Raw genomic sequence first — 13,338 nt, forward strand, 5'->3', positions numbered from 1 at the left:
GATGAGGTTGACCACAAGCCCCGCCATGCGGACCCGGAGGTGCAGCAGGCGGCCCGGCACAGCCTCGGCGACCCCCAGCACCTCTGGCCGTAGGTCGGGGGAGAACAGGGTAGCCACTCCAGCCTGATGGGTGGTGAGATGGCTGAAGTAGACCCCGTCCCCCCACTCCAGCCGCCAGTTAGCTTCGGCGGCCGGATCCGTGTGGGTCTCCTGCAGGAAAACCACGGAGTACCCCCCTTCCCGAAGGAAGGAGAGCACCTGGCTCCTGCGGAAACCCACCCTACAGCTCCGGGTGTTTAGTGTGGCAAAGGTGATGACTGCCATGAGGAGGGCTGGGGGGGATCTACGTCAGCAGGGGCGCTCACGGCTCCCGTTGGGCCGCGCAGCAAACTGTGGCCCACCCCGAAGGCGAGCAGGGAGTCACGGAAGCCGCGCGCCCGGTGGTAAGCCGCGACATTCCGCTTCCCGGTCCCCTTGCCCTCCCCTATGAGGGCCCGCGTGGCCAGGAGGAGCTGGTGGAAGTCCCCCCAGCGCTGGAGAGCAAGCACGACCTTGTTGCGGGAGCCCCGGACGTCCTCCAGGAACTCCTGCAACTCCTCTCTCAGCACATGGGGGGGTGGGGCCTCTGGCGCAGCCCCGTGGCCGACTGGGACGGGCAAGCAAGGGGCGGACCCCGGCTCAGTGGAGGGCGGCGGAGGGAAGATTGCAGCCCCTAGTGGGTCGGGACTGTGAAATTCAAAGGCCGCTCCCTGGGAGTCATCCTCTGGGAAAGGGAAGGAGACAGCCCCAGGGGCGGCAATAATATCATGGGAGGTGGAGGGGGCAGGGCTGGGGTCAGGAGCAGGGGTGGGGGGAGGGAGAGAGACAGGACCCTGGGCCTCAGGAGCTGAGCCATCAGTAAGAGGCTCCTCGCGGCCAGGTAGGGGAGTTGGAGGGGAAGGGAGGGGGTCCCCAACGACACCGGGCTCAGGCTCAACGGCAGGCAGAGCAGCCTCGGCACGGGGAGATGTGGAAGCCTCAGGGGGGCCCCCACCCGGGAAGGAACCCGATTGCTCCGCACCACCGAGGGACACCCCCGGTAGCCCATCTCCCTGCCACGAGGCACCGGCCGTCATCTCAACAGGCTCGGCGGCCAGCAGCGGGGTGCCATCCGCAGCCGGGCAGGTCGAGGAGTCCAGGGGACCCTCGGAGGCGGGAGCAGACGCAGCTGGAGGGTTGGTGGAGCACGGGGAAGGGGAAGCTGGGGTGAGGTCGGCTAGATCAAGGCCCGTCGGCAGAGGGTCGTCCTCCCCCGGGGTGACCGGGGTCAGACCCAGGGCCTCGATCTCCTCGAAGATGGAGGGGAGCTCGCCTCCCACCACCCCGGGGTCCTCCCCACTCGCGCCCGAGGCGACGCTCACCTCGGGTGTTGCAGGGGGTACAGGCGGCAAGGGACCAGGAGGGGCCACAGCGGAGGCCTCCGCAGGGGGGGACTGCGTGGGAGGGATGGTGGTACCCTCCGGTGCTGCCACGTCTTCCCTAGCCGTCATCGGCAGATGGGTCAACCCCTGGGGCACGGCAGAAGGCTTGGTGTCGGCGGCCCCCTTTCTGGTCTTACGGGGGGCTTCCGCCTCAGGTGGCACGGGCGGAGCCCGAGCCTTCCGCTTGCCCCGCTTACCCTGTACCCGGGTCCAGCCCTCCATGGCATCGCCTGCGGGCTGGTCAACAGGGATTGGGTCAGGGGGCAGAGAAGACAGTTTTGGGGCTTGGAGAGGCACAGGTGGGACAACAGGAGGGAGGGAGGAGTCCCCCTGGGGAGAGCCCCCTCCCATGCCCGGCAGTACCCCTGCCGCACCCTCCTCCACAGGCCCCGCCAGAGTGCAGGCAGCGGAGGCGGGGCTCTCCCGCTCATCTGGGCGCTCCGGAGAACGCACCCCTGAGGCCCGAGCGGGAGCAGTGACGGACCGAGGGGGAGGAGGGGCTGCTCTGGGTACTGGGCGGTCAGGGGCACCGGCGATGGCGGGGCCGGCACCCTGCCGGGGCTCGGGGGTCCCGAGAACTCCTCCGAGCCGGGCCAAGGGGCAGTCCCTCCGGACGTGCCCCGTCGCCCGGCAGAGGAAGCACCGGGCCTCCCCCGTCGAATAGTGCACCCGGTAATGGGCCCCCTGGTAGGGGACCAGGAAAGACCCCTCAAGCGCCTCTCCGCCACGCGCCGCCGGCGGCAGTTGAAGCTGCACCTGCCGGCGGAACGAGAGAACGTGACGGAGGGCGGGGTCTTTGCAGCCCAAGGGAAGAGGGCTCACAATGGAAATGGGCTTCCCCAGGGTCGAGAGGGCGGGTAACAGGGCGGCATTGGGCAGGAAGGGAGGGACAGAGGTCAGGACGACACGGACCCCCAGGTCCTCCAGCGGCTCGAGGGGGACAAACACGCCCCCCACCGCCAGGCCCTTCTCCACCGCCTCCTGGGCAGCGGCCTCCGAGGCAAGGAAGAAAACCACCTTGCCGTACATTTTGGAGGCCGCCACGATGGCCGTGGGCCCCACCACCCTCGCCAGCGCCCGCACGTAGGTCTCCACGTGGGGCGAGGCGGGCACCAGGAGGCAACGGACGCCGTGCTTCCGGGTCAAGGTGGGGAAGGGGCCCCGGCCGCTGTAGATGGTAGCGGAGGCGGCAGTCGGGGGAGATGACATAGCGGCGGGCGGGGGGGCTGCCGCCACCTGGGCGTACGCTCTGGGGGCCAAGGGAGGGGCACCCGCAGAGCTGGGGGAGGGGACAGCGGGGAGGGACGCCGCGGCCGGTGGCAGGGCCGCGGTGGCAGGCTCCGCCATGGAGGGCTTTGTCTTCCTAGCGGGGCCCTTTCCCTTCTTTTTGCCCTGGCCCTTTCCGCCGGCTGGGGGGGCTCCCCCAGAGGCGGAAGGGGCGAGGGACGTGGCAGCAGCAGAGGGCACCCCGTCGGTCGCCGCTGCCGGCGCCTCAGCGGGAGCGGTGGCAGGTGGTCCGGCAGCGGCGGGAGAGGTCGAGACCGGGAGGCGTTTGGGGGGAGCAGGCGAGGGAGGGGGGACAGACGTCGTCCCGGGAATCCCACCCGCCGCGCCCCCTGCCATGCTGAACGGGGAGGGAGGGCAAACACAGGAGAAAGGGGGGGGTGGGGGTAAGGGACAGGTCACCTACTCCTCCCTGCTAGGCTGTGGGCAGGGAGGATGGTGCCAACAATAGAGAGGGGGGGGGCAGATACGGGGACTATCAAGGACTTCGGGGGGGGGGGTAGTCACCGACAGAAGATCGAAAACCGGCTCCTCTAGCTGCACTAGGGGAGGGGAGGGGAAACAAGAGCAATGGGGGTGCAGTGCAAGAGGGGCAACTTAAACAAGGGAGAGGCACAAGCGCACTGATGGGGCTATGGGCGCACGAGGGGAGGGGCTAATCAGGGCGAGGGGCCGCGGAGGGAGGGGAGCAACCAGGCTGGGAGTGGGGCAGAGGGACTAAGGGGCTGGCTTCAGGGCTGGGGCAGGACAAACAAAGCTGCAAAGGGAGACGGGCAGGGCAGGCAAACAAACCGGAGCTGGGCGGGGCGGGGGAGGGGGGGCCACAAGGGGCAAACGGGGCAGGCAACAAGGGGCAAAGCTAGGGGGCCTGTTGCAGAGGGGCAGGGGGGAGTCCGGGGAAGGGGGGGGGTGCGTGCACCCAGAAGCGCTTGTGCAAAGTCAATGGCTAGCTGGCTGCCGCTGGAGGCCCAAACGGTGGCAATAGGGCGTGGCAGGCCAGGCGAGCAGCTGAGTCCCAGAGGCAGGAACTGAGGCAGATGGTAAGGGGCCAGCAGGGGTGGTGGAGGGGGCAGCGGTGGTGGTGGGGGTTGGGGGGGGACACAGATGGACCAGGGGGCAGGCTCCACGCCACACCCCCGTGTCCCCACAAACACAGTCTAAACCCCCACCACTAGAGCACAGTCAAAAAGTTACTCAGTTTTTAAGGCCCCCTCCACAGCGGTCTTCAGATTCCTGTGCACTTCCCAGCAGCCGGTGGTCTTCTCAGTCCTCCTCCAGGCTCCAGCAGCTCCCCAGGACAAACACAACTTCAGCAGCAGCAGCAGCAGCCTCTCCTCCTCCAGCAGCCCTGGTGGCCAGGCAGGAAGGACCCCCTCAGGTGGTAGCTGTAGTGGTGGGGTCCTGGCTTCTCCCTCCAGAGGTGGGGGAGTGGGGGCTGGCCAGCAAGGCCCCCCCCACCCCTCACTCACTTGCTCAGCAGCAGCAGTCCAGGGAAGGAGCCCTCCAGCCAGCAGCAGCAGCCCAGGAAAGGAAGAAGGAGCTCCAGCCAGCAAGGCAGTCAGAGAAGGGGGGGCACTCCAGCCAGCAGGGCAGCCCAAGCAGGCAGAGCGCTCCCTGTACTATTGGGTTATCCGGGAGAGGGGGCGGGCGGAAGCCCGCCCCATGCTAACGGATCTCCCCCCCCAGCCTAAGGGGAGGATCCACAGGGCCACGGAAACCCACTAAATGCGGGGGACAACTAATAAAAGAACAGGGACAGGAGTGAGGTCAAAGGGTCATAAGGAGGGAGCCTGATGGGGACACCGAGCAGAGAACCCCGGACAGCGCCCACTGCTCCTCGAAGGCGTCAAGGGAGCCAGCGGACGCCGCCCAGAGGAACTCCGCCCGGAGACGTGAGCGGACGAGGGACCGGAAACAAGCCCCACAGTCGCAGGAGTCTCCGTCGGCCAACCTCCTCTCCCTGGTCGCGTGGATGGCCTTTTTAGCCAGGGCGAGGAGGAGGTTGACCAGGAGGTCCCGCGACTTTGTGGGGCCACGGATAGGGAGTGCAAGGATAAGGAGGTGAGGGGAAAAGTGCAGCCAGAAACGTAACAGAATGTCGGTGAGGAGCCGGCATAGGGGCTGCAACCTGGCGCACTCTAGGTAAACATGCGCCAGGGTCTCCCTCACGCCGCAGAAGGGGCAGGTGTCCGGGACAGGGGTGAACCGCGCCAAGTACACGCCCGTGCTCACGGCCCCGTGAAGGAGCCGCCAGCTGATATCCCCGGCGGGCCTCGGGACCAGGGTGGAGTAGAGGCTGGCCCACCGGGGCTCCTCACCCTCCACAGGTGGCAAGAGGTCCCGCCACTTGGTGTCGGGGCGGGACACGAGGGTGAGGAAGTGAACGGTATGGAGCACGAGCGCGTAGAGTTGTTTCCTTGGCGCGGTTTGGAAACGGACCGGCTGCAGATCGTGCAGCCGGCTGGCGGAGAAGGGGCGGGGGGGCCGGTCGGGTCCACGGGGCAGGGGCCCGATGAAGAGGTCCGGAGGGCTCGGGGTGGGGGGTGGGCGGGGCGTGCCCTCGCGCAGGACCCGGTCGAGGTAAACCCGAGCAGCGGGCGGCAAAGCGGCCTTCACCTCCTGTAGTACGCGCCGGGGAGTACAAGGTCTGGAGAGCCCCATCCGCCGAGCGAGCGTCAGGGGATCCAGCCAGTCTCCCCGGTCGTAGTCCAGGAGGTCTCCGACCCTGGTGGCTTCTGCCAGGACCAACCTCTGGCGCACCGCGGGGGACTCCGCCACCTGCACACGAAGCTGTGGGTTGTGTAGCAGGGGCTCCGCGAGGAGGTCTGCCCCCTCGGTGGCCGCCACGGACCTGGTCGCAGAGAACAGCTTCCAGGTCCGGAGGAGGTCCTGGTAGAAGACCGGCAGCCCGGAGAGGTCTCGCGGAAGGCCCCTCGGGTCGAGATAAAGGAGCTGCCGGTCGTATCGGAGCCCTCGGAAGCGGCGCAGGAAGGCGTGCGCCAGGGCTCTCCATGCCGGACTACCTGCACCATAAAGGAGCCTCTGCAGTGCCTGGAGGCGGAAGACGTGGACCTGAGTGCGGAGGCACTTCAGGCCCTGCCCTCCCTCCTCCAGGGGCAGGTGGAGTACCCCTGCAGGGACCCAGTGCAGTCCTGGCCAAAAGAACTCCAGCACCACCCGCCGGAGGTCGGTCAGGAACACCGGGGCCGGGACCAGGGTGTTGAGCCGGTACCAGAGCATGGACAGGACCAGTTGATTGAGCACCAGTGCCCTCCCTCGGAGGGAAAGGCACCGGAGGAGTCCCGTCCATTTCCGGAGCCGCTCCGCCACCCTGCCCTGCAAACCGTGCCAGTTCTCCGGCGGAGAGGGATGCGTGGCAGAAAGGTAAACGCCGAGATAGAGCAGCGGACCCGCGCTCCACCGGATGGCCTGAAGCGCGGGTGGGAGGGAGCTCGCCTGCCACCCGTCCCCTACCACCAAGCCAGAGCTCTTGACCCAGTTGACCCGGGCGGAGGAGGCCGCCGAGTACACGGCCTGGCAGGCCTCCACCCGCGCCAAGTCGCCCGGGTCCTGGACCACGAGGAGCACATCGTCGGCGTACGCCGACAGGACCAGCCGCAGCTCCGGCTCCCGAAGCACCAACCCCGTCAACCTCCTGCGGAGGAGACAGAGGAAGGGCTCGATTGCCAGGGCGTACAGCTGGCCCGAGAGGGGGCACCCCTGCCGCACTCCCCGCCCGAAGCTGACCGGCTCGGTCAGGGTCCAGTTGAGCCTGACCAGACACTCTGCGGAGGCGTACAGCACCTGGAGAAAACCCACAAACTGGGACCCGAAGCCTAACGCCTGCAGAGTGCCCAGGAGATACCCGTGGTCCACCCTGTCGAACGCCTTCTCCTGATCCAGGGACAGGAGGGCGAACGACAGACCATCCCTGCACCCAAGCTCCAAGAGATCCCGGACCAGATACAGGTTATCGAAGATGGTACGGCCCGGGACGGTGTAGGTCTGGTCTGGGTGGATCACGTCCTCCAGCACGGACCCTAGCCGAATCGAAATGGCCTTCGCGACAATTTTATAGTCCGTACTGAGGAGCGAGATGGGACGCCAATTCCGTAAATCGCGGAGGTCCCCCCTCTTCGGCAATAAAGCGAGCACGGCTCGCCTGCACGAGAGAGGGAGGACCCCGCTCCGCAAGGACTCGGCCCAGACGGTGACTAGGTCCGGGCCGAGGACGTCCCAGAACACGCGGTAGAACTCCACGGTCAGCCCGTCCATGCCCGGGGATTTATTGGTGGGCATGCGACGGAGGGCTTCCGAGAACTCGGCCAGAGTGAGAGGCAGCTCTAGCCGGTCCCGGTCGCCCGCGCTGACCGTCGGGAGTCCGTCCCAGAGCACTTTGCAAGCGGCAGGATCGGTCGGATCCGGGGAGAAAAGGCGCGCGTAGAAGGTCCGGGCCCTCTCGCACATCTCCGCCGGATCCGTGAGGGGGGAGCCGTCCTCTGCCAGGAGGCAGGTGACGTGCTTCTTGGCCCCCCTCCGTTTCTCCAGGGCGTAGAAGAAGCGGGAGCCGCGATCCATCTCCCGAAGGAGGCGGATGCGGGATCGAACAAAGGCGCCCCGGGCCCGATGGTCTTCGAGGACCCGGAGCTCCTCCCGCTTCTCCCGGCACGCTCCGCAAAGGGATGGATCCTCGGGGCTGGCGGCCAGACGCCTCTCCAGCTCTAAGACCTCCCGCTCCAACTGCCCTATCGCCGCATCCCTCCGTCGGCTGGCGCCCCGGGTGTAGTCACGGCAGAAGAGCCGGGCGCGCACCTTCCCCACGTCCCACCACCGCCGCGCCGAGGGAAAGGCGCGCCGCTGCCCTCGCCAGGCCAGCCAGAACTCCCGGAAGGACGCCACGAAGCCCCCATCCTCCAGCAAGCTGTTGTTGAAGTGCCAATAGGCCGGCCCCGGCCTCTCCGCGCAGAGAGAGGCCGTCACAGTGACGAGGTGGTGGTCCGAAAAAGGGGCCGGCCGGATGCTGGAGGACTGGGCCCGTGAGAGATGGAACCGGGACAGATAGATGCGGTCCAACCGGGAGTGGCACGACCGATGGGCTTCCACCCGGACATAGGTGTACGTGGAGGCGTCGTCCGGGTGGTGGTCGCGCCAGACGTCCACCAGGGAGTGATGGGCGACGATCTCCCTGAGGACGTCCGCGGCGGCCGGGCTCTGCTCGGTTCCCGACCGGTCCCGCTCCTCGAGGACGGTGTTAAAGTCCCCGCCCAGGACCAGGCACTCGCGAGGATCCAGGGAGCCGAGGAAGGCGGACGCCTGCCGATAGAACTGCAGCCGCTCCGGGGCAAATGCCGGGGCATAGATGTTGATGAGGTTGACCACAAGCCCCGCCATGCGGACCCGGAGGTGCAGCAGGCGGCCCGGCACAGCCTCGGCGACCCCCAGCACCTCTGGCCGTAGGTCGGGGGAGAACAGGGTAGCCACTCCAGCCTGATGGGTGGTGAGATGGCTGAAGTAGACCCCGTCCCCCCACTCCAGCCGCCAGTTAGCTTCGGCGGCCGGATCCGTGTGGGTCTCCTGCAGGAAAACCACGGAGTACCCCCCTCCCGAAGGAAGGAGAGCACCTGGCTCCTGCGGAAACCCACCCTACAGCTCCGGGTGTTTAGTGTGGCAAAGGTGATGACTGCCATGAGGAGGGCTGGGGGGGATCTACGTCAGCAGGGGCGCTCACGGCTCCCGTTGGGCCGCGCAGCAAACTGTGGCCCACCCCGAAGGCGAGCAGGGAGTCACGGAAGCCGCGCGCCCGGTGGTAAGCTGCGACATTCCGCTTCCCGGTCCCCTTGCCCTCCCCTATGAGGGCCCGCGTGGCCAGGAGGAGCTGGTGGAAGTCCCCCCAGCGCTGGAGAGCAAGCACGACCTTGTTGCGGGAGCCCCGGACGTCCTCCAGGAACTCCTGCAACTCCTCTCTCAGCACATGGGGGGGTGGGGCCTCTGGCGCAGCCCCGTGGCCGACTGGGACGGGCAAGCAAGGGGCGGACCCCGGCTCAGTGGGGGGCGGCGGAGGGAAGATTGCAGCCCCTAGTGGGTCGGGACTGTGAAATTCAAAGGCCGCTCCCTGGGAGTCATCCTCTGGGAAAGGGAAGGAGACAGCCCCAGGGGCGGCAATAATATCATGGGAGGTGGAGGGGGCAGGGCTGGGGTCAGGAGCAGGGGTGGGGGGAGGGAGAGAGACGGGACCCTGGGCCTCAGGAGCTGAGCCATCAGTAAGAGGCTCCTCGCGGCCAGGTAGGGGAATTGGAGGGGAAGGGAGGGGGTCCCCAACGACACCGGGCTCAGGCTCAACGGCAGGCAGAGCAGCCTCGGCACGGGGAGATGGGGAAGCCTCAGGGGGCCCCCACCCGGGAAGGAACCCGATTGCTCCGCACCACCGAGGGACACCCCCGGTAGCCCATCTCCCTGCCACGAGGCACCGGCCGTCATCTCAACAGGCTCGGCGGCCAGCAGCGGGGTGCCATCCGCAGCCGGGCAGGTCGAGGAGTCCAGGGGACCCTCGGAGGCGGGAGCAGACGCAGCTGGAGGGTTGGTGGAGCACGGGGAAGGGGAAGCTGGGGTGAGGTCGGCTAGATCAAGGCCCGTCGGCAGAGGGTCGTCCTCCCCCGGGGTGACCGGGGTCAGACCCAGGGTCTCGATCTCCTCGAAGATGGAGGGGAGCTCGCCTCCCACCACCCCGGGGTCCTCCCCACTCGCGCCCGAGGCGACGCTCACCTCGGGTGATGCAGGGGGTACAGGCGGCAAGGGACCAGGAGGGGCCGCAGCGGAGGCCTCCGCAGGGGGGGACTGCGGGGGAGGGACGGTGGTACCCTCCGGTGCTGCCACGTCTTCCCTAGCCGTCATCGGCAGATGGGTCAACCCCTGGGGCACGGCAGAAGGCTCGGTGTCGGCGGCCCCCTTTCTGGTCTTACGGGGGGCTTCCGCCTCAGGTGGCACGGGCGGAGCCCGAGCCTTCCGCTTACCCCGCTTACCCTCCACCCGGGTCCAGCCCTCCATGGCATCGCCTGCGGGCTGGTCAACAGGGATCGGGTCGGGGGGTAGGGAAGACAGTTTGGGGGCTGGGAGAGGCACTGGTGGAACAACAGGAGGGAGGGAGGAGTCCCCCTGGGGAGAGCCCCCTCCCATGCCCGGCAGTACCCCTGCCGCACCCTCCTCCACAGGCCCCGCCAGAGTGCAGGCAGCGGAGGCGGGGCTCTCCCGCTCATCTGGGCGCTCCGGAGAATGCACCCCTGAGGCCCGAGCGGGAGCAGTGACGGACCGAGGGGGAGGAGGGGCGGCTCTGGGTACCGGGCGGTCAGGGGCACCGGCGATGGCGGGGCCGGCACCCTGCCGGGGCTCGGGGGTCCCGAGAACTCCTCCGAGCCGGGCCAAGGGGCAGTCCCTCCGGACGTGCCCCGTCGCCCGGCAGAGGAAGCACCGGGCCTCCCCCGTCGAATAGTGCACCCGGTAATGGGCCCCCTGGTAGGGGACCAGGAAAGACCCCTCAAGCGCCTCTCCGCCACGCGCCGCCGGCGGCAGTTGAATCTGCACCTGCCGGCGGAACGAGAGAACGTGACGGAGGGCGGGGTCTTTGCAGCCCAAGGGGAGAGGGCTCACAATGGAAATGGGCTTCCCCAGGGTCGAGAGGGCGGGTAACAGGGCGGCATTGGGCAGGAAGGGAGGGACGGAGGTCAGGACAACACGGACCCCCAGGTCCTCCAGCGGCTCCAGGGGGACGAACACGCCCCCCACCGCCAGGCCCTTCTCCACCGCCTCCTGTGCGGCGGCCTCCGAGGCAAGGAAGAAGACCACCTTGCCGTACATTTTGGAGGCCGCCACGATGGCCGTGGGCCCCACCACCCTCGCCAACGCCCGCACGTAGGTCTCCACGTGGGGCGAGGCGGGCACCAGGAGGCAACGGACGCCGTGCTTCCGGGTCAAGGTGGGGAAGGGGCCCCGGCCGCTGTAGATGGTAGCGGAGGCGGCGGTCGGGGGAGATGACGTAGCGGCGGGCGGGGGGGCCGCCGCCACCTGGGCGTACGCTCTGGGGGCCGAGGAAGGGACACCCGCAGAGCTGGTGGAGGGAACAGCGGGGAGGGACGCCGCGGCCGGTGGCGGGGCCGCGGCAGCGGGGGCAGGCTCCGCCATGGAGGGCTTCGTCTTCCTAGCGGGGCCCTTTCCCTTCTTTTTGCCCTGGCCCTTTCCGCCGGCTGGGGGGGCTCCCCCAGAGGCGGAAGGGGCGAGGGACGTGGCAGCAGCAGAGGGCACCCCGTCGGTCGCCGCTGCCGGCGCCTCAGCGGGAGCGGTGGCAGGTGGTCCGGCAGCGGCGGGTGAGGTCGAGACCGGGAGGCGTTTGGGGGGAGCAGGCGAGGGAGGGGGGACAGACGTCGTCCCGGGAATCCCACCCGCCGCGCCCCCTGCCATGCTGAACGGGGAGGGAGGGCAAACACAGGAGAAAGGGGGGTGGGGGTAAGGGACAGGTCACCTACTCCTCCCTGCTAGGCTGTGGGCAGGGAGGATGGTGCCAACAATAGAGGGGGGGGGCAGATACGGGGACTATCAAGGACTTCGGGGGGGGGGGGTAGTCACCGACAGAAGATCGAAAACCGGCTCCTCTAGCTGCACTAGGGGAGGGGAGGGGAAACAAGAGCAATGGGGGTGCAGTGCAAGAGGGGCAACTTAAACAAGGGAGAGGCACAAGCGCACTGATGGGGCTATGGGCGCACGAGGGGAGGGGCTAATCAGGGCGAGGGGCCGCGGAGGGAGGGGAGCAACCAGGCTGGGAGTGGGGCAGAGGGACTAAGGGGCTGGCTTCAGGGCTGGGGCAGGACAAACAAAGCTGCAAAGGGAGACGGGCAGGGCAGGCAAACAAACTGAAGCTGGGCGGGGCGGGGGAGGGGGGGGCCACAAGGGGCAAACGGGGCAGGCAACAAGGGGCAAAGCTAGGGGGCCTGTTGCAGAGGGGCAGGGGGGAGTCCGGGGAAGGGGGGGGGGTGCGTGCACCCACAAGCGCTTGTGCAAAGTCAATGGCTGGCTGGCTGCTGCTGGAGGCCCAAACGGTGGCAATAGGGCGCGGCAGGCCAGGCAAGCAGCTGAGTCCCAGAGGCAGGAACTGAGGCAGATGGTAAGGGGTCAGCAGGGGTGGTGGAGGGGGCAGCGGTGGTGGTGGGGGTTGGGGGGGACACAGATGGACCAGGGGGCAGGCTCAACGCCTCACCCCCTGTGCCCCACAAACACAGTCTAAACCCCCACCACTAGAGCACAGTCAAAGAGTTACTCAGTTTTTAAGGCCCCCTCCACAGTGGTCTTCAGATTCCTGTGCACTTCCCAGCAGCCGGTGGTCTTCTCAATCCTCCTCCAGGCTCCAGCAGCTCCCCGGGACAAACACAGCTCCAGCAGCAGCAGCCTCTCCTCCTCCAGCAGCCCTGGTGGCCAGGCAGGAAGGACCCCCCACAGGTGGTAGCTGTAGTGGTGGTGGTGGGGTCCTGGCTTCTCCTTCCAGAGGTGGGGGAGTGGGGGCTGGCCAGCAAGGCCCCCCCCCACCCCTCACTCACCCACTCAGCAGCAGTTGCAGCAGCAGCAGTCCTGGGAAGAAGCACTCCAGCCAGCAGCAGCAGCCCAGGAAGGGAGAAGGAGCTCCAGCCAGCAAGGCAGCCAGAGAAGGGGGAGCCCTCCAGCCAGCAGGGCAGCCCAAGCAGGCAGAGCGCTCCCTGTAGCAGGGTGGACCCTGCTCCTGCCCTGAGGGGTTTAAAAGTGGCCTGGCAGGGCTTGAGAGCTCCGGCTCTAAAAGCTGGGCTGATTGGGGAAGTGGCTGCAGCTGGGCCACACCCCAGTCAGGCCACAGCTGGCCCCTATAAAAGGCTGGAGGCCAGAAGCCCAGACAGTCTCTCTCTGCCTTCAGAGAGAGAAGGGCCTAGCTGCAGGGAGCTTGAAACTGGATACCTGAGTGAAGCAGGGCTGGGGAAAGGCTGAGGAGCTGGGGAGCTCCAGCCTAGAAAGCCCCAGGCTGCGGCCTAGCAGTGGGCCAACGGGTACTGGGGGTTGCAGAGGACAGCCCAGAGGTAGGCCAAGGCAGCAGGTCCAAACCCCTTTGCCTGTGATGAGTAGGCTGATACTGCAGTCTGCCCCAGAGTGTGGAGCTAGACAATGACTGGCAGTAGCCAATACTGAGGCAAGGTGGGGATAGAGGGTGGGGGTTCCCCAAGGAGGGGAGACCCAGAGAGAAAGGGGTTACTGCCAGGGGCAGCACCCCCATGTAAGAGGGCACCAGGTCCAGGGAGGGACATGGGGGGCCTGAAGACAGGTGGATCACCGGCCTGCAGAGGGCGCTCCAGCGCTGGAATAGAGCTAATTCCCGGAGTCACCAGCAGGAGGTGCCGCAGGGGTGAGTCTGACCCGTCTACACGTGGTGGAGAATGCAGGTATAGCGGTCCGCCCCTGACACAAGGGGCCAGGGCAAGGACTGAGGACTATTGCCTGGACTTTGAGACGGTGGAGAGACTGGAGAAGATGGACTATTACTGGAGAGCCTGTGTGGCCCGGCTTGCCAAGCAGCAAGCGTGGCTGC

The sequence above is a fragment of the Mauremys mutica genome, chromosome 9 (assembly GCF_020497125.1).
Source record: "Mauremys mutica isolate MM-2020 ecotype Southern chromosome 9, ASM2049712v1, whole genome shotgun sequence".
Taxonomy (NCBI): domain Eukaryota; kingdom Metazoa; phylum Chordata; order Testudines; family Geoemydidae; genus Mauremys; species Mauremys mutica.